Raw genomic sequence first — 21,532 nt, 5'->3', positions numbered from 1 at the left:
ACACTGTAAAGTCTCCGTCAGCTTCAGGTCAGAACTAATAAGCGAGACACAGGCGATCTTAATTTTTAAGTCCTTACGTTTAGCTTGCCCTACATAATACGGAAATATCGACCGTATCCTCGGAAAAAATAACTGGCTGTGTATCAAAAGGACGACTGAGGGGTGCTACGAGCTGAAATATAAAAATCTCCCGAGAAAGAGATAAGGAGCAAACACTTAGTATGTTTCTTGGTTCAAAAAAAGTAGTGTGTTGTTCCAAGGAGGGTTTCAAGTCGGCTGACCAGTAATTGAAAAAGAAAGCGCATGTGAAAAAGGCAACAAGCACAGTGTTGTTGTTGCTACATATAACAACAAAAAATATTTTAAAGCAAAAATTTCAAAGCGCCTTTGCTACTATTGCAACAACAACACCGTCGCCAATAAAACTAACAACAGTTGTTTGGAGGAAGGAAAACAAAATCCACACAGCGGCATGAACAAATATTACAACTACAACAACACCAACACTAACTGTAAAAACGTGTACATGTAACGACAACTGCAACGTCACTGCAACATTAGAACATTGTTTTGCAACATTGCAACATGGCTGGGGCATAGCTATTGCATGCAGCACATCAGCTTGTACCTGCGTTCATATGCATGTATGTGTATCTTGTGTTTGTATGCATGTGTGTGTTTATATGTGCATTATTGCTAGCTTTCGCCGAGCCGTTGCAAGTCAGGCGGAAAATGGACATACGCAAACATTGCGGTGGCATGCCACACAGAAAGCAAACACGCATTCATGCGCTCTTCACATTAGGCGTGGGCTGAAGCGGCGGTCGGTGGTGTGCGGTGGCGGTGGAATTTAGCTATTTTGCCATTGATTTGCTTCGAATTTTGTAGAAAATTTATATTCTAGTGAAAATTAGAAAAATGCGGATGGGAGGTGGAATTAACTCACAGAAGTGGCTAATTAAATGAAAAAAAATTGGATTTCCACAATTTTGTTTGCCAAAAATTAAAATTTTTAAATAAAATTTTGAAATTTTTACATGAAATATTTGGTTTGAGCAAAAAATATTCGAAAATAATTTTTAGAAAATTTATAATTTTCCATATTTCTCCAAAAATTTTGAATTTTCCAAAAAATTTGTCTGCTTCTAACAATTTTCATAAAAAATATATAATGTACGTTTTTTGGCGAATTTAAAATATTTTTTTTTTTTCTAAAATATTTATAGTAAAAATTTTTATTTAAAATATTTTGTTTGAAGAAAAAAAAGATACATTTTTCGAAAAATCATAATCATTCGGTTTACTTCCGATATTTCGTTTGTTCGAAAAATTTTAAACTTTCTTAAAACATTTTTATTCTTGATAGAAAAATTGCAAACAAATTTTGAACATAATTTTTAATAAATGTGGTTTTCAAAAAATTAAAAAAAAATTTAATTTGAAAAAAAATATGTTAAGAGTTTTTAAGTAAAAATATGAATTGAAAATAATTTGTTTGATAAAAAAAATTGGAAAATCATTTTTTTTGGAAATAATTTATTTGATAAAAAAATTCAAAAATGTTTTTTTTGTGGGTAAAATATGAAATTTTTATTGATTTCTCGTAATTAAAAAAAAAAATTATCAGAAAAATTTAAAATTTTTCTAAAAAAATTTAATTCAAAAAAATATGTTAAGAGTTTTTAAGTGAAAATATGAATTGAAAATAATTTGTTTGATAAAAAAAATTGGAAAATTATTTTTTTTGGAAATAATTTGTTTGATAAAAAAATTCAAAAATCTTTTTTTTTGGGTAAAATATGAAATTTTTATTAATTTCTCGTAATTAAAAAAAAAATTTATCAGAAAAATTTTAAATTTTTCTAAAAAAAAAATTGAAAAAAATAAACAGAAAAATTTAAAAAAATTCGAAATCTTTTTTGAACCAAAGCCTTTGAAAAAAAGTTATAACATAGCAAAATCTGCTATTTAAATGTTGAAAAAAAGTTGAAAATTTTCTTAAATCAAAAAAATTAACAAAAAAATTTCAATTTTGAAACTTTTTTTAAAAGCAGAAAAGCTTCGCTAATTAACTCAATGCCCACTTAACCACAGTGTACCATTCTTTTCCTCATTGTTGTTGTTAGTTGCTAATCCAACAGCAGTGTGGCACATTGATTGCCATTGTCCTTGTCGCTGCCACATCCGACATTATCCTAATTTCGTTGTCAGTTTTGCGCTTCGCATAGTCGCATTAATTCATTTACAAGCGAACGAAGGCTCGGCAAGCACACACACGCACACATACAAAGTAACACGTGAGAGCATGTGAATTTAGCTGTGGGGGGCTTGAAAAAGGTATGTGGGGGTCAAAGAGGAGACCAGCAGCTATAAAAGAAATTAATTCAATTGAGAAGGTCTCGGTAATGGAACAAGGGGTCAAGATATTAAGAGGTTTTAGAAAGCCGAACAGTTAAATGAGCTTAGACACATGAGAAGACTTACTTGTATACATGCTTTTACAAGTCGAGCCCATTCTATACTTTTTCTCTTTCATCAACTCAAATTGTGTGGCATTTTTCCTACTGGGTCTTTTCTTTCAATTGCCAATATTTGCAGCCGAGCCTTACCCCTAATAAAATGGGTTACTATGCGGATCAGATACGGCAAACGCCAGCAAACGGCTGGAGCTCGACAAGCCAACAGCAAACAGGCAACGGACAACGAACACCAGCCTGCGCCTGAGCCAATGTTGCGCGTGTGTCGGCAACCGGCGCATACATGCAAATGTTGCAACAAGCGGCAAGCAGGGTTGGGGATTGACTGTGAGCCGCCTAAGCGAATATGCCAAACAAATTTTGTGAACACATAAGCCAAACAAAAAGGCAGCCGAGGACAGCAGAAATTGCCAGAGATGGACCGAATAACGGCTAAAAAGAATTTTGAAAGCACGCGGCATGCACCATGCAGTGCTGGATCGATAGTGAGGTTAGTAAAGGTAAATGCAGTTAGGCAGATAATGGCATCAAGGCAATGAAAGTGAGACTGAGAAATTGATGCTGCAATAGTGTGATTATGATTTCTAGGTTATGTTGCTGAGTAAGCTAATAGCAGCAGCCATTGAAGCCTAACAAACCGGGTTAGTGCGTAACTTTGTCAATTGGTGGCAAAAGTGTTGAAAAGCCAATTTCTAGTGGGAGCTATCCGACATTTTTCTCAAACCTGTAACTGAAACTTCAAAGGAATGCTCTTTTTGTTCCATTCGAGCTCTCCCTGTGTTGAGTTCCCATGGAATAGTTGAACAGTTGGTACCAACTTTACCGATGTCTTCAAGTTAAGCTTAGAATATTTGTAAGCTGCCGATGCTACAAAAGAGGCGTGTTCTTCATTCTATTTCATTCCATATACTTCCGTTCCATTCCATTTCGTTGGAAATAGTCTCTTACATTTTCTGTTCGATTACATTGTCTTCCAGTATTACATTTTATTTCTTCCGTTTCATTTCATATCGTTCCGTTCCATTCCATTTCGTTCCTTTAACATTTTTATCTTTGATTTAAATACGTATCGCCATCTTTCATTTAATATACTTGGTTCCAATTTACTTCAATTCTGTTCCGTTCCGTTTCGTTTCATTTCATGTCCTTCCGATCAAAAAATCCTTCCTATCCTTTATACTACATACATTACATATTATTTGTTCCATTCCATTTTTTACGTTCCATTTCATATCGTTCCGTTCCATTCCATTTTGTTCCTTGATAATTTCAATCTTTAATTTAAATACGTGTAGCTTTCTTTCATATATATCGTTGCTATTTTTTCTTCTATAAAAAGGCTTATATTTAATATTTCCACCAAAATCGATCCACACATATTCTCGCAGCAGCGCTTCACTGCCTAAAGCCTCTCTCAAGAAAATTATGCATATTTAGCTACACATGGACACACACTTAATATATGCTGTGTAATCTTATCTACAATAAATATTTGAGATTTGTAAAAATTTAGACAGCATATGAAGCGAATGAGCAGCAAACAGAGCGGCAGCAATGGCAGCTGCATTCCCCGGGCAACAAATTATATTGCATTTAAAGCGAAAAGCAAGCAAACGGAGCAGCGAAAAATAAATGACAGTGTGTTGTAGAGAGCAAATCAAAGCAGCGCTGCCATGCGGCAGCAGAGCGCCAAGGCAAATGTTGACACGCGCTTCCACAGGCAGCTGGGGAGGAGCAAGACACGGCTAGGTGGTGACGTGCAGGGTATAATGGCAAAAATAATACACACAGCGCTTTCGCTAAGCTTCGGCGTGCAATTGTAGCGATAAGCGCGCAGCTACTGATAGCGAATGGCAGCTAAAGCGCCTTAAAGCAGACTACACATTTCGAGGCAAACGGCAATTGCTAGCGTCGAGCGAAATAGAATTAACTGCGGCTGCAATAGTGACTGGCAGCAGCCATGAAATCTGTGTGACATAGAGATAAATAAATAAATGAAAAAGTCAGCGCAGGCAGCAGCTGGCAGTCGTGGCACCGTGGCAGTGGAAAAAATCCAAAATAGATGAAAGTAAAATGGCAATGACACTTGCGAACTTGCCACACTGCGGCGCCAGCAATGCGACAGTCAGCGAATGCATGTGACAAGTAGCTTGTAATGTGCAACGCTACCATAAACACTTGCGTGCGTGTGTGTGTGGTAACGGATATCGGGCGCGACGCTTGCATATGTATATGTTTACTGCTGTATTGGAGCCCGAGTGTGTCTGTATGTGTGTGAGCGACCTTGTTTAGTGGCGCGCGCACGCTGCTGCACTTGTGTTTTGTGCCATGTTGTACATTTGTGGGGCACATGCCACAAGTGCAATGATTCAAATTGTCGCCGTCGATTACAAAAGCTGTCACAGACACCGCCACGCAGTTGGCGCAAGCATGCGGCAGGCCCCAGTCGCTTGCATTTACCAGCAAGATTTGTCTCTAACGAAAACCCGCATACACACACCCTGCCTCTTCCTCCTCTGCTCTTGCATTTTCACTTGAAAACCGCTTGTCTTATGCATTTGCAGCAGCAGCAGCAACAACCACTATTGCTCTCAAATTGTCATTTGTCGCAGCAGCAAACATGTCAGTTTGGATTTTCATTTTCGTTTTCGTTGCGAAAATGTGGCATTAATGCGTGCGGCAAGCGTGTGCGTAGCACATAATTCATTAGTGCGCTTTTGTGGCAAGGCGACGAAAATTCGGTTCAACGAATATCGATTTTCGTTTTCTCTTATTTTGTTGCAAGCTTTCACTATTAGGGAGAATCGCCATCGCGCTTTAAGTGATTTAAGCAGAGTTTCAGTTTGTTTTGTTGCATGAAACTCTTAAAGTAAATTTTTTAGTTGAGACTTTTTGTGTTTTTAAGTCATTTTGAACTCTTGGCTTTCGCTGGTCGTCGTATTTCACTTATTTATAATTATACCAGTTTATACCAGATTATATCAAATTTTATCTTATAGAGTTTTGCATAAAATTTATACCTCAAGACCTCTAGGTGAGTATTTTTTTCGTATTTAACAAATCTCTTATTACACAATATTATACCAATTCATCTCATTTGGAATTTTGCACCTATTTATGATTTCGCAACTACTAAGCAACTACAATTTCACATAATACCTCACTTTAAAAAAAAAAATCGATATTTATTTTTGTTCTCAAAATTTATACCAGTTTTTTGCCAATTTGTTTTAGACCAGTTTGTACCAAATAAACTTAAAGTGAATGGTATATTTACTGATTGTTTCAAAATGTTGTTCTTTGACTTTATTTTAAGCTGTTTATATTTATACCAGTTTCAGTATTTACTTATTATTATTAATATTTTATATTTTTGTTGTTCGATTGTTGAAAAAGATATGCTCTAAACTGTGTTTCGCTTGAATTTAACGAATTTCAGTAGTTAAATAACAATATGCTCTCCATTTGCCACTTCAATTGTAAGCTACATTTGTTGTTACAAGCGACAATACAAATACAACACTACTCATCTATCGAATCCTCTACTTCAACTCACTTTATCGCACTCGTATTCAATATATATTTTCATGTGAATGTATTAGTGCCCTGGTGTCACTTTCAATTGCCTGACACTTTCCTGTTTACAAATTCGCCGCGTCAGTGTGTGTGTGCGTTCCAGCGTTTGCCTTGGCGCCCAAATGTATGCAAAAATGTTAGTGTCAATGTATCAATTTTTTCCACGTCAACTCACTGCTGTCAACTGCAAGCACCAACAATGTTTCGGTTATTGGCAACAAATAGAATGCTCCGAAAAAATTGCTGGCAATCAAACAATCAGCCAAAGCAAAGGACAATGTTGCAACACACGCCTTTCAATTGACACAATCAAGTGGATGCCATGCGCATATGTATGAGTGCCTGTGTGTACGTCTAACAACAATGGCGTGCATGACAAAGCATCGGCTGACAGCGCGCGGAGCAGCAACGTTGCACGTTAGAAAAATGTTCGAAAAAGTGCGAGGAGGAATGTGCTGCAAATCTCTATCAACATTTTTTTACTCACTCCGGGGCAGCATGCACTCGTATGCGGAAAATGCTTGAAAAATGTCAAAAAATTTGACATCACTTGACATTTCTGTCAATTATGCCAAACATGTCGCTGTGAGTCAGACAACCGTTTATTTTTTCTTGGCCCCTTCGCACACTTCCATTTCCATTTTGTAACACAGAGTGTAGCTTTTAAGCCAACACTTCAAAGGAAAATGTGCGGAAAAGAGAATTCCAGATTGAACGGTGCTCGTAGACGTGCACACATACATGGATACATACATACATACATATGTAAACATACTGGGGTATTACCGTTTTCGCTAGGGCAGCAAAAAGCGGCTAATAAACAAATGTGATGATTGAAAATGGCAACTGGGATAAAACGGCTTGCCAAACGGGTTAACTGAAAAGCCGTGTGCTTGACAGAAAGACTCCTTAATTAGCCAAACAAATGCGAGAGTGGATAAGATGTACATATGGATGTATGTATGTAGTTAAACGAAGTAAAAGAGAGATTGCAAATAAGGTTGCGTGCGCATAACATATTTGTGGGTTTTAAATAAATTCTATAATGAAAACGTTAAAATTTTAGAAGCATTTGATATGACATTTCGACCAGTTTCGTTTTTTTATTTTATTTAAAAACATTGTAAAATTGTAAGTAACTTTTAGCATGAAATTTCTGATGAAAAAATGAAATTTATGCCAGTTGAAAATTATACCAGTTTTTGGTATAAATAAATTTTTGTAATTTACAACGAATTAATATTAGTATATTATATAAAATATAATACATTTATGCATATTTATATAAATAAATTCGATAGAAAGGATGTTTACCTCTTTTAAGGCATTTTTACTCAAATTGCCTTATTAATCATATTTTTTCTATTTCTCTTTCAGTACCAACAATTTTAAAACGAAGCAGATGTCATTCAAACAACTGAAAAATACGTGTTATAAGAAGGATGTTGGACAGGCTCATAGTTGTCAATTTTTAAAAAGGCATATGAAAGGCGAAATTGCTCAAAATATAATTTAATGACAATAAATATAAAAAATGTCCAATGAAATGATGTAAAAAGTGTGAAGTGATAAGTGAAAAAGTTTTAGGAAGAACGAGATCCAGTGTTCAGTGCAAAAGGTAAGATTTCTCAAATCACTAATTAAAGTTATGATTTTTAAAGCGATTTTTACTCAGATTGCAAATTTTTGGCACTTCAAAAATTGAATATTTTGTGTATTTTGTACAATTTTTTAATTGAAATTTTAAGGTTTATTGTGGTTAAGTGGGCAAAATCCCTGTATGACGATGCATTTCTGTGATACCAGTGATAATTATACCAGTTTTTGAATTGAAATTTTGAGGTTTACTAAACTACTTTTTTGCTTTTAAATCGGTATTAAAAATGTATAACGTACTATTTGCAATAATTTAATTTTATACCAGTTTAAAAACTTTATTTTTTTGCATCATTTACCTTAAACTTGCTTTTTATTAGTATATATTCAGTCCAAAAACAATTTATAGATGAAATTAAATTTATACCAGTTTTTAAAAATCATCACAAAGCCTTATTTGTCGCTTTTAAGCGCATTTAAAAGGAAATTAGCAAAATCTTCATACAATTTTCGCTTACTAAGTGCTAAGTAGCTTTTATACCGGTTTAAATACATCATCGCTATCATTATTTCTGTAGAACATGTCTACATTCACTTAGAGTGCTAGGTAACTTTTATACCAGTTCATATTATACATATATACATACATATACAGATATCGTGATATTATCACTTTCATGTCTTCCTTCGAATAAATGTGATTCCACTTTACCGAAACGCTTTTTGAAAAAGTAGAATTTATATATTTTTTTATAATTCTGCTTGCAATTTTCTTATCAGCCGAGGCGCAAACTCACGTGCCTGCCTAGTGAAGATAATATATCTTAAATCTCAAAATTATTACATAGTGGCATAGGCACGTGAACTGTGGCAAGCAGCTGTAAAATTTTTTTTGCTTAAAATACTGCCTGTGGCACATGCCTACTCGCATAACAAATATGGGAGATGCCATATTTGTGTGTTTTTGGCCAGCAAAGAAAATATGGGCATACGTGGTCAACACAGACGTGCATAGAGGCTTTAAATTGCGCCGAGATGTATGCTTCATTTGTTAGCAAACTGCCGCTCATTCACACTGCACACGATGACTTAAGCATGCAATGGGCATAAAATGATTTCATTTTCAGTTTTTTATATATTTTTATGCTTTTTATACTTGGTTTCCTTTTGGCGAAGGGTTGCACAGTCTGCGCTCTGAATATATGGCTGGTTTGTTGGCTGACCGTTGCGTTGTCTACTCGAAAAAGGTTGTCTGCATTTTTCGGCCAATTTGCGCGAATTCTGTGATTATGGCATTGTATGCGAAAAAGCGAGGTGAAAGAAATGCAAGAAAAAACTGCACAGTTTTCCGCAATTTTCCAGCAATTTTCCACGGAATGCATTTCTTCATTCCGCCAGTAAGTGTGTGTGTGTGTGTGTGCGATTGGCATAAAAGATGATGAAGCCGAAGCGATGGCTTTACGTGAATGGAAAGATAAGTGAATGGGCATAAGCTTTTTGCGCTGAAAGCCAGCCGTATATGGATATGTATGAACACGCCTTTATTCATAGGTCCACGCGTGAATTACTGCAGTTGCTGCGAATTTCAGCGCGACGACCCGACCACGCATTCATGGCATGACGGCCTGATTATTTTCCACGCTCCGCACGCGTTCCCTTTTCAATTGCTCGTGGGCTTGCATTTATTTTACTTCGTTTTCTTCGCTTTTGACTCAATTTGTGTTGCATATTTATTCGATTCGGTAAGAAAAGCGATTGCGCGCAAAAGTATGCAACATTTCACTGACGATTTAACTCGTATGCGCCGCGCGTACATTAAATACATTAACAAGCTTTCTCGGCATTCGCGAAAATGCCCGCATTTTACTCGTTAATGGTGGTGTATTAAATTTTAATCGTTGCCTACGACTTGCAGCGAATTTAAGTTCGCGCAGTGCCTACATTCAGGCGCCATGGCTTTCCAGTTCAATTCTTATATCAGGCACAGCGCAGTTCGATGCAGTTACTACGCTCCTGCGTCCCTTTAAGCGCCTTTCGCACACTTTCCACACTGCCCGCGCTCTCTGCAAGCTCCTGTCCTCCAAACTTTATCATTTTCCTCATTTACGCTTCGCTTTTGTTCCGACGGTTTGTCTGCCTGTCTGCTTGCCAACAGTTGCAGTGAGGCTCACAATTGCCGGGCAGTTCGGCAACCAAGTTATTATTGCAGTTCATTGATTCCATTGGTGCATTGGTGCCCAACACTCAAGCGCACACTCACACACACGCAGTGCCAGTAGATTAAGTGATGAAATTCACTTTATCGGCAACTTGCCACTGCCGCTATTGCCACCGTTCAAGTGTCTGCCACACCAGCGCAGTCATTCGCATATTTTCTGCATTTTAGCCACACTTTGGTGGCTACTGCTGTTTGCTTTTGTTGCATTTCGTGCGCATTTCCCGTTCGTATTTTCTCTGCTGCCCTTAATTCTGGCATTCAATGTGAGTTTTCATAAGTAAATTAAGCGCATAAGTTCGATGGGATAAATTGAATGCTGATTGTATGGTGTGTGTGTTTGTATTTCATGTTGGGAGACTTAAAGTGGGGAATGCAGTGCAGTTTAAAGCCTGAAGTTTGACTTTTATACTTTAAAATCCATTTTTGTATTTATACCAGTTTTTAAATCTGGTCTTTATGTAGATTAGTAAGTGGCATTTTTGAATTTAGCAATCAACCATTAAACAAGGGAGATCATATACCCGAAAATAATTTAATAGCTGGGTTTGGACATTTTATACCAGTTTTTCTGCGCCCATAACTTATTTGGTTAGTTCATAATGGCAATTCTACTGAATCGATTAAAAATCTTCGTTTGCGCGTTATTTTAGCTTTGTTTTAATCGACTTAAAAAAGTTAAAGAAAAATTAGACCAGTTTCGAAAAATTTGTAATTTCACTGTTTAACAGTACAGTTAGTTACAGTTACACATATTTGCCTCAATTTTAGCTTACTTCAATAAATTATACCAGTCACATATTTTTAGACCAGTTTTTATAAACTCGAAATAAAAGTTAAAATAAGTTTTCGCAGACTTTCATATCCCAGTTGCACTAGTTTGACTTCAATTTCATATATTATACCAGTCACATATATTTTAGACCATTTTTTATGTACTCGCGTTGTGCTGTGTTGTAATTTGTCCCTTTACTTTTTATGTTATTGCATTACAGCATATACAAGGCACAATTAAAGGCACAATTTTTAAACTGGCATAAAATTACTCAAATAATGAGGCATATTTGAATAATTCTCTCAATGCTGTAACGCATTAAATTAGTATTTACCTAAAGCACTTTTCCATATGTTCTGTCTATTAAATTTATTTTTGAATCTCAATCATGCAAATACAAAGAAATTTCTAACGCAATTATGCAAACTATTTATGCTTCAATTGTTGCGGTTGCGAATTTTCAGCTGTCAAAAACACACTAATACAAACTTAAAACTGCGTGGGCACATTCAATTAAGCGCACGGAAGAGTACTTGTATAACCTTATAATTTTCTGTTTCCATGTGAAGGTTTTGTTTTTTTCATGTATTTGAGTCAAACATTTGTATGTATAATTTTAAAGTTTAATCACTACCACAATATATATTGTTGTTTTTTTTTACCTCATAAACCATTTAATCGATTATACCAGTTGTATACCAAAATTATTTCTCATCCCTAAACTACCAAACAATTTTCTACTAATAATAAATAAGCGAAGAATCAAATTTCAAAGTTTATACCAGCTTCAAATATGTTATACCAGTTTGTTTTATTGTGCTAAAGGTTTCGTTTTTTGTTTTCTAAAGTTAAAACGATGAAATACTAAACAAAAGTGATAAATATTTTTATACCAGTTTTGAAATTTAGTAATATTAATCTGTAAAGCTTCTTTAGTAATATCAGATGAGTACAAAACTAATTTCGTTTCAAGTTTCAAATTTTATTTAATTTTTAAATACGTTAGACCAGTTTGTTTTATTTTTTTGGATTTATTGTTTCTAACTTTAGAAACCTAAAATACTAAACAAACATTTACAAATTTTTTATACCAGTTTTAAAATTTGTGATACAAATTTCTACAGTTTTTACCACCTTATTTTGTTGATGTTTAGTTGTCTACATACACTCTTTACATTTGGTTTTTCCTGTTATACACATTATTGTGTCTTTAGTTGCCCAAACTTGCCGATAATTGGCGATAAATCGTGTTCGGCATACAAGTTAACAAATTTCAAACCGCAAATGAAAGCACTTCCTCGCAAATGCACGTGCTAGTGTGTGTAAGTGCTTAGTACCAGCAATTACTGTCACATCAAGCAAAGAAAATTATTTCTAATGACTTTCGCTTAATGCGCTTGTGCAAGCGGCCGTCACCTCGCCACAGTAGTGGCTCACTTAGCAGCCATTAAGTCATCATTAATTTTCATTTCTATGCAATTTAATCAATTGCAATTCATTCTGCTCAATTATTGACGCGCCGCTGCCAGCCAACTCCCCAGTCACACGTCAATACACGCGCCATCAAGTGACGCCTACGCAAGCGACTTGTTATTGTTGGAGCATATTATATTTATTATTGCTGCTGCTCGCTTACAAAAACAACATTGCATTGTTTATACACAAATATTAGTTGTTTGCATTTAATTTCTATTTGCATTTAAGCTAATTAATTATTTACCTGCTAATATTTGATTTTCTGGCAACTCGACAAATAGCAAATCAACTCTGCTCGTACCTCAGCGCCGCTGATTGCCGGCGGAACGTGAACGATGTTCAATTGAGAGTCGCTTAAAACACACAAAGCAATTACTTAAGTGTTTAATTAATAGTTAAATTGTATCAGTGTAATTGTGGACTCCACGTTTGTCAAGAAGAAACAATAAAATTTAACAGAAGTGAGGTTAGGTCCCGAAAATGCCAACGAAATTCCATATACAAGTAATTCGGAAAAGTATGGAATTTTGATAGTACCTCGCAATGGAGAAACATAAAACTTCGTTAGGGGAGCCAGGTCCTTCTTCACCTGATGTTTCCAACGGAGCGGAGGTCTTCCCCTTCCTTTAAGACTTTATCCAACCAGCTGAAAATGCAGTAAAGATGTTTTAGTTCCAAAACTTTCGAAATAATTGAAATTGCTCCTTTAATATTAACTTCCAATGAACTTTCTCTCTCCCCACACTCGCCACTCGAACTCTCAAACTATCTCTTCATTCAAGTGACAATTGTCAACTTGTCAAGTTCCCTACTTGATGCACTTAATTGATATTCGGCGCGCTGTGCCAGCTCACTAAATAACATCGCACCGACTCTTTGCGTCGAATGCCAGTGACCGCAATGACATTGACAGCTCTGTTTCACGAGTTTGAGTAGTGAAATATTTAAAAGCAATTCAACGTCAACTTAATTTAGTTTTGGATATGCATTTTAACGCAAATGACAGTGATTAAAGTGAAATTGGATGACATTTAGTGCAGGGTTGATGCCAAAGTAATGCGGCGGAAAATGTGCGCGATGAGGTGGGTAAGGGGGGCTAATAAATATTTGCATATAAAGGAGAGTAAATGGAGAAGTCAATGGCTAAAATGTTGACTGAAGGTACATGGAAAGTTATTTACCATAAAGAGTAAAATAATGACTAAGACAAGTAGAGAGAGAGTGATATTTGTCATAGGAAAGTAAGTGAGAGTGGCTGTACAAAGAGAGATAGAAGCGAACTCTGCTGTAGATGAGAGAAAATAGTATCTTAAGTTTAAGATTGAAGAATTTTAGTTATTTTTTGGATATTTTTTTTAATATATTTGGTTATTTCTTTTGGTTATTTTTCGAGTATTTTTTTGGACTTTTTTTTGATATTTTTTTCATTATTTTTTATTTATATTTTTTTTTAGTTATTTTTTGGTTATTTTTTTGAATATTTTTATTGGTTACTTTTTGGGTACTTTTTTGTTACGCATATAGCATATTATTTTTAATTTTATTATTTTATTTTTTTTATTGTTTTTTTGTTGTTGTTTTTTTGTTGTATCTGTGTTCTTAGTATTTTTCTTTTGATTTTTACCTCATTAAGCCAATTTAGCCCGGTCTTGTTACCAGCTTGTTGCTTGGCCCTTCTGACACCAAACTCATTTGCCAGCGACCTCCAAGCTACACACCTAATCAATTACCTTAAATACAAATAAATTCGAAGTTACTTTGATTGACAAGAAAATTAAAAATTACGCTGGAAACCGAGCGTGTAGTGAACTTGCGACCTCGACGGCGCGCTTTTTTGTGCATATTCAGTTTTTAGCTGCCGCTCAAGCAGCGAATGTTGCAACTTCAGCACTTGATGGTCTTAAGAATAAGTGACTGACAGAAGGTACTTAATAAAAAATTCCACAATAACAACAATCACTGCAATGCCAATCGAATAAATCAATAAATGTTATGGCAATTCTTTCGAGGACAATCTTTTGATTGCGGACCTAAATAACCTAAGAAACGAAAGACAATACACAAGCAAACACAGAGTGACACAAAAAGGGCTGCAAAAGCATTATTTATGCGCGAATGGCTTTTTGTTAACTCATTACTAAAATTTTAAATGATTTCAGTTATATTACGAAAACTGTTATTAACTTTTTCATATTTTGAAAAAATATTTTAATTGACGTAAATATTTTTTTTAATCTTTTTATTTTTTTCAGGTTTAAAATGTTGTGTGTTTTGGTGTTAAATTGTGCATATTAAAGTGGCCTCGAATAAATTTGTGTTGAAATAAAAATAATAATGCAAAAATTAAAAGTTTTTATGGCAGCTCATTCTTCAATCAAAAATTTGCTGGTGAGTCAAGCTTTACTATAATTCACTTGTTAGATATAAGTATGCTAACCATTAAAAAAATGTTTAAATTTCAAAAAATTACAAAATTGACTTTAGTTTGTAGTTGTGACATACAGGATTTTTCGCTAGAGTACAACCTTCTTAGAAAATGTAGCTTTTCGACCGCCCTTCACCAGGCGAATACACCATAGAACATTATTGGCTTCACTATCTTTTCGTAGAGCTCTTTTCCTTATAGCTCCTCTACAACAATTAAGCTATAACGCAACCGACGCTTTCCTTACTCTCTCCTCAATATTTGACCTTCATGAAAGCTTTCTATCAATGATTAGCCCTAGGTATTTCAGGTGAACCACTCAAAGAGGGTAAAAACACGTTTGGGATGTTTTGTCTTCTAGTAAATATGTAGTAAATAATAAATATGTTATGTCAACCAAAGACCCCTAGGCCGCTTGAATTCCCCAGTTGAGATACCCTCTGGTTAGCTCAAAGACGATATTTATCACCCGACAGCCTGGTTCTTCAGATTCTTTAAGTAGGTTGCTAACTACCAACATCCAAAGAGGTGAGGACATTATCCCACCCTTCGGGTTTCGCGTGTTAACCATTCGTGATGTCTACCCCACTCCGTTATGTATTGTCAAGGTTCTCTAAACAGATTCTGGTATATGAAATTTCACCTAAGTATTTTCGGGTTTCTGTGCTTCAATATTCAAGATATCTGGATTATGTCGATCTTAAGTGGGTAGTCATTCGGTCTTCATCTAATATCCACAATACCTTGTTCTTTCGCTCTCGAAGTAAGGACTACCAAGCCCCAAACAGATAAAATTCGACAATATTTGTTGTTGTTACGGTACAAAACACCGAAAGATTTTTATGTACTTTACTGAGGGGTCTGTATTTGGACAGATTTAATATTATAATGGGTATAGATTCTTTTGGAACAATCAGTCATATCGGTTGACATATTATTACAACCACTGAATGGTACTACCTTTGTCACTTGCACCTCTCTCGACCTTGCACCCGCTCATCGAACTTTCCGGCCGCAGACTGAAACTTCCGCCTCTTCAAATCACCGAATCACCTAAATTAAAGTGACAACACTTTCGATCACATGATGAAAATCGAAAATTTATAATTACAAAATTACAACTAAACATTATCTGCTTCAGAAAAACGCCAACAATATCGAAAAATGTCAGTTTTGTAGAATAACAAAAACAAATGTTGCGCCGCAGCCTAAATACTTCACCTTGTTGGATATAATTCGCGTTGTCATTGTTATTGTTGTTGTTGCACCACCTCTTAACACATTTGCGCTTGTGTTACGAACGTGTCGGTTGTAATGATAATTGTCAGTTTTTGAGGCGGCTTCGGATTTGGTTACGCGTTGCGGCAGCTACCAAGTGTCATACACGGCGTGACTGTGTGTCGCGTGCCGCGTCGAATTGACATCGTGACGATAGGCAACAACAATAAAAATAACACAAATATATGTACGAAAGAGAGATAAAAGCGTGCATTTGTGTTAGCCTGATTGCTGTGTTGTTGTGATATTAAACCTGTTGTGGCGCGTGTTGCAATTATAATTACAACAACAATAACTATAAATGCTACAATTGCTTAAATTTCTTGGATAACAACAAATAATTATTAATAAGCCGATTTAAAATGCATCTTATATTATTTGTTGTTGCTTTTATAGCTTACTTCGGGTTTGAAAAGTTGCTGAATTATTAAATTTGATGACAGACTGTAATGTTTCTTCGAATTGTGTGATATTTAAAAAAAATAAGATTCATATTTAGAATTTTATAAATATTTTATGAAATATTATATCAAAAATTTTGAAAAAAAAAATCCATGAATAAATTATTTAAAAAAAGTTGTATCTTACAAAATATTAAAAAAAAGTCTAAAAATTATATAAATTTAACTTTTCATAATTTTAAATTTTTAATTTTTTTGTTATTATTAATTTATTTTTTTATAAAAAATGTAAAAATCGTAAACTATATTACAAAATAAATTTTATTAAAAAATATTTTTGTAAATTTTTTTTGTTTTTAATTCTCAAAATTTTAAAAACTATTAACCGTTTATTATTTTTTTTTGTAGAAAAATTTACTAAATTTTATAAATTATAAAAAAATATTAAAAATAAATTTTATGAAAAAAAAGTTAAAAGTTCACTGTTTCAAATCGTAAAAATTTTATAAAGTTTGCGACCATTTATTTTGATTATTTTTTACAAAAAAATTATAAAAAATTAAAAAAAAAATATTTTCGAAATTTTAACTATCAAAATTTTAGAAATTTTTCGACCAGTAATTTTTTTCAAAACATTAAAAAATCCGTAAGTACTTTACTAATTTATAAAATTAGAAGAAATTTAAAAATAAATTTAATTTCAAAAAAATATTTAAACTTTTAAGTCTCAACATTTTTATAAATTATTAGAGCCTTTTTTTTCTAAAAATTAAAAAAAAAATACTTAACTAACTTAAAAAATTATAATAAATATTAAAAATAAATTTTATTAAAAACAAAAAAAAAATATTTTTGAAATTTTGAAATTTTTACAATCACAAAATTTTATAAATATTTAAGCATTTTTATTTTAAATTTAATTTTTAACTTTTTATTCCTTTTTTCTTAAAATATATTTTTAAACTTTTCGTAATTTTAAAATCTCAAAATTTTTAAAATGATTCATTTCTTTACCCAAATAATACACGTAACCAAATTTATATATATATTTTTTGGAGTTGTTAAATTTAGTTTTTAATATATTTAATTTTTCCAGTTTTTTTTATTTATAAATCCCCGGCAATTTCCCTCCACTGCTAGTTTTGAGCCTCTTGCAACCTCTATCACACTTTTAGTGCCTCAAATTTCGGCAGTTTCACCCATCGACTGGCTTCTTCCAAAAATGTTACAACACACCCGCTTCGGTTGCAGCTTTTCAATATTTTTTGTTGATTTTTGTTTGGCAACAATTGAAAAATCTAAAAGTCGTGCCCATCGAAAATGCAAAGACAATAATTGCAAGTGTTGCAGGCGATTAAGTGTTGCAGTAGCGATTTGTGGCAACACTTGAATGGCTTAACTGGTTAATTGTCAGCGCTGCGGGCGTAAAGTTTGTGAGTACAGCGCATTGCTAACGTAGCTTGATTGTTGTTGTCTATAGCAGTAGACAAATAAAGGAGGACTTGCAACGCTTGTGGCTCGCTGACAGTGACTGACGCAACGGCCCTACCGTAGTGGCAGTGTTGCAATAACAGTGGCAGGCATTTAGCTTACAAAAAATTTCCGAGGTAAAAAAATGTTCTTCATAGTTACGAAAATTTACTTAAATGTGTTGCAGCGCGGCCTTGGCACTTTTGTTGCCATGCTAATTTTCACTTATTTGTAAACAAATATATTTTTTTTGGACTTGTTAATGTAAGTTGCGGAATTGCAAATCTCCATTTGCGCTTGCATTGGCCTTCGCATTTTTAGGTTGACTTTTAATCAACCCGAAGCCGGAAAAAACGACACACGGGGTGTAAAAGGAAATGTTTGGTGTCCATCCTACTACCGACTTGATGAAAATTGCTTGTCGCAAAAGCATTCATTCGGTTTGATACCCTTTTTGCAGGGGGCAAACCTTCCAAATATGCAAAATAAAAATTATATAATAAGTTTGGTATCCATTTTGTAGGTGGCAACTCTTCCAAAAAGCTTTTCGAAGGTCAATCTTTCCTAAATCTTCTTATATTTGATTCTAAACGATTTTAAAACTTTTGTTTTAAATAATTTTTTTGAATAGGTGGCAACCCTTTATGGGAAATTGCAAGCAGTAAACCTTCTAAATACTTACAGTTTCACATAGTTGTATTAGCGTTTTTTTAACTTATGGATTTTAGTGTACTGCAATTTTTGCATCAGGTGGCAACCATGCTTACACATACTTTATACAACCAACATTATTCACAATATTAAATGCTTTTTATTGGCTACCCGGATTGTAATACCAGGTTTCTCTTATAAAAATTTTTATCCAAAAATTTTAAAAGGTGGCAACAATTTTCATAATATTTTTATTAATTTTGCTTGTTTTCTTCTTCTTTTTCCTTAAATATTTTTTTATTTAAGGTATTTTAACCTGTGATTTTACCCTTTTTTGTAGTTTGAAATGTTTAGACAGGCGGCAACTCTGATAAAACATGTGGCAACACTCTTAATTTTTTCAGCCTTTTATCTTTATTAACTTTTCCTATTTCCTTCTTCTTTTTCTTTAAATTTTTTTTTAATTTAAAGTTTTATAACAAGTGGCAACCCAAAAAAACTGGTGGCAACCCTCTTTAAAAATATTTTCATCTTTAATCTTTCCTAACTCTACTTATTTTGTAAACCGTTTTATCCTTTATTTAATTTAACTCGCATGTATAGAGGTGGCAACTCTGCTCGAAAACAAGCGGCAACACTCTTCATATTTTTAGTTTTCCTCTTTAACAACTATAGTTACTCGTATCTTCTTCTACTTTTTCCTTAAGTATATTCTTTTTTAAAGTGTTTTAATAAGTGGCAACTCTAAAGAAGACAATCTTTAAAAATATTTTCAGTTTTAAACTTTCTTAACTTTACACATTTTATCGACTTTTTTATGCTTTATTTAATTTAAAACATATAAATAGGTGGCAACTCTGCTCAAGAAACAGCTGGCAACACTACACGAAACTACCTTTGAACTTTCTTAACTCTGTTCATTTTGTATACTTTTTTAACAATTATTTAATATAAAATGTATTAACAAGTGGCAACTCTGTCCAAAAATATCATTAATATTTTATGTATTTTTTGTTTATTATATTTTGGTCAATTATTGTTATTATAATACTTTAATGTGTTTTCCTCACTTCATTGCATTTTAATCACTTCTTGCGCATTTTAGTTGCCCCCATTATTCACCACAATTCAGTTCACATTATTTCGTAAGCCATTAGCGCGGCAGTTGCATCATTAAACCGTTTCCCACAGTTTCGTTGTAAGGCGATCAGTAACAGGGCTCGTACAGTGACTGTCACTTCTTGATGTCGGTGTGGCAACTGTCAGCTGAGTACCGTTTAGTGCAGAAAAAGCAAACCAAAAAAAAAATAGTGAAAAGCGGACAAATGAAACCAAAAGTAGTGCATTACATTTGAGCAATTACGAATTGCGGATGAGTGATGACCAGACAACAACAGCAAAATTACAGAAAAAAAAAATAAAAAAATAACATTTGAATGAATTTCAAAAAAATATAAAAAAACAGCAAATAGTTATCACATCAACGGCAAATGCGCCGCGTTGAGTAATTCACATTATTTTTTTGGGTTTTCTATTTTTCCAATTTTTACTTTTTTCACACTTTATCTCGCATGTGTCAAATTGCCGCTGGCGTTCGGTTAATTGCGCCGGTTAGCAACGGCCACCATTGTCAGCGTGTGAGTTCCATTTACACGGCTTTGCGTTCAAGTTGCAATAGCAATGCTGCCGCGTCGCTTCAAGGTCGTCGGCTGTAGCGGGTGCCACTCGGAAAAAATTTCAGTTTCAATTTCATAGTTCATTTCAATTACATTAGTTTACTCGTTTACTTCGTTTTGTGTACGAAATTTGTATGGAAGCGCTCACATCATGCTGGTGGCAACGCCGATTGCTCATAATGACAGAGGAAAGTGAATTTCCTACCAGCATAGCTGAGTTTTTTTGTTTCGGGTTGAGATAGAAAAACAATTTTACTATAGTGTAGGAAGCGATTCGCTTAGGAAATTCAGCTTTTGACGACAAGCGGCAATTTGGCAGTGAAAACCTTAGACTCTTAGCACCCACATAGTTTGTAAGTTATGTAAGAAATATCGAAATTAAATGTAGTTTCCTTCACTGTGTTGAAAAATTCCACAAAATTTTAAATTTACATAATTTGTGGTTATACTCATGGCACAGCCCACATTTTAGTGAAATCCTCTACTAAAGGAGTCAGGCTATCACACAGTTGTAGCCGGTGAGAGAGTGCATTACAACCATTAAACCAGGAGCTTTACTAAGCCTCTTTGATTTGGCTGGGTTAAAAGAGATGTTGTAAGTACAGTAGAAGGTACAATAGACCACGGAACGCCATGCAGTCCTCAAAATTTAATCTAATCTAATGTGACCTTTTTTAGCTCCTCCTTCGATTCAGTTTATATTTCCTTAATCGTAGCGTAGTGTCGTCCATTCATGGCCTCTTCATTTTTGGGAGAAAAAAAGTCAGTAGGCGAGGTTCAAGGAATACGGTGGCTGCGGTACAATCAATGTGTTGTCTTTGGCTAAATATTCGCACTCGAACAACGTTGCATGAACAGGCCGCTATCATGGTGTAAAAGCCAAATTTTGTTCCTCCACAATTCCGGGTGTTTCTGTCGGTTTGTTTCGCAAAAGTTTCGCATAACTTGCTTGTGTTATTCTTTATTGACCGCATGAACCTTTGGTAAGAACGTGTGATGCTCGACGTCCCTATAATCGAGGAAAGCTGTTAGCAAAACTTTCATATTCGACCTAACTTGCTGCGCTATTTCCGGTTTTAGCTCATGCGGCAGCTTGCATTGGGATGATGAGCTTTGGTTTTTACGACATGAAACTATGAACCAGTGATTCGTCATCATACCCAAATCCATTCCTTATTAGTCTAGTCATCGTTTACTCGGTTATAGCCTCGTTTATAAAGGCGCTAGTCGGTGATTCTTTTCCCACATCTTTGTGAAGAATTTAGTCGTTAGTCGAAAATTGACAATTTGCGAAGCTTTTTGTTCAAACTTCGTTTCGGTCAGTCTGTGAAGTCTAGTGTTGAAATTTTGGGAGAATATTTCTGTGATGACGCATTCACATCGGAAAACATCTCTTTCTAACAACAGTTTATCCAAAATAAATTTCAAAGCTTTTAGAGCACCAAAAATTCCATTAAATCTCATTCCGTAGATTCTGTGACGCTCGCAGGCAGGGTGCCACACCTTTCTACTAAAT

At 34.4% G+C, this 21,532-nt stretch overlaps 1 protein-coding gene across 1 annotated transcript in view; it reads left to right on the top strand.

The window, feature by feature from the left end:
* The first annotated feature begins 7,559 nt into the window (after positions 1 to 7,559).
* The window catches only part of LOC105226142 (uncharacterized), a 270,787-nt gene continuing 256,814 nt past the window's right edge, over positions 7,560 to 21,532 (top strand). The window contains exons 1-2 of the mRNA XM_049455824.1: positions 7,560 to 7,671; positions 14,368 to 14,503. The gene's annotated coding sequence lies outside the window, so the exon portion shown is untranslated. The remainder of the gene's footprint in view (positions 7,672 to 14,367; positions 14,504 to 21,532) is intronic.

The sequence above is a fragment of the Bactrocera dorsalis genome, chromosome 4 (assembly GCF_023373825.1).
Source record: "Bactrocera dorsalis isolate Fly_Bdor chromosome 4, ASM2337382v1, whole genome shotgun sequence".
Lineage (NCBI taxonomy): Eukaryota > Metazoa > Arthropoda > Insecta > Diptera > Tephritidae > Bactrocera > Bactrocera dorsalis.
The sequence above is the reverse complement of the archived record's forward strand: the minus strand, read 5'-3'. Positions and strand labels throughout refer to the sequence as shown.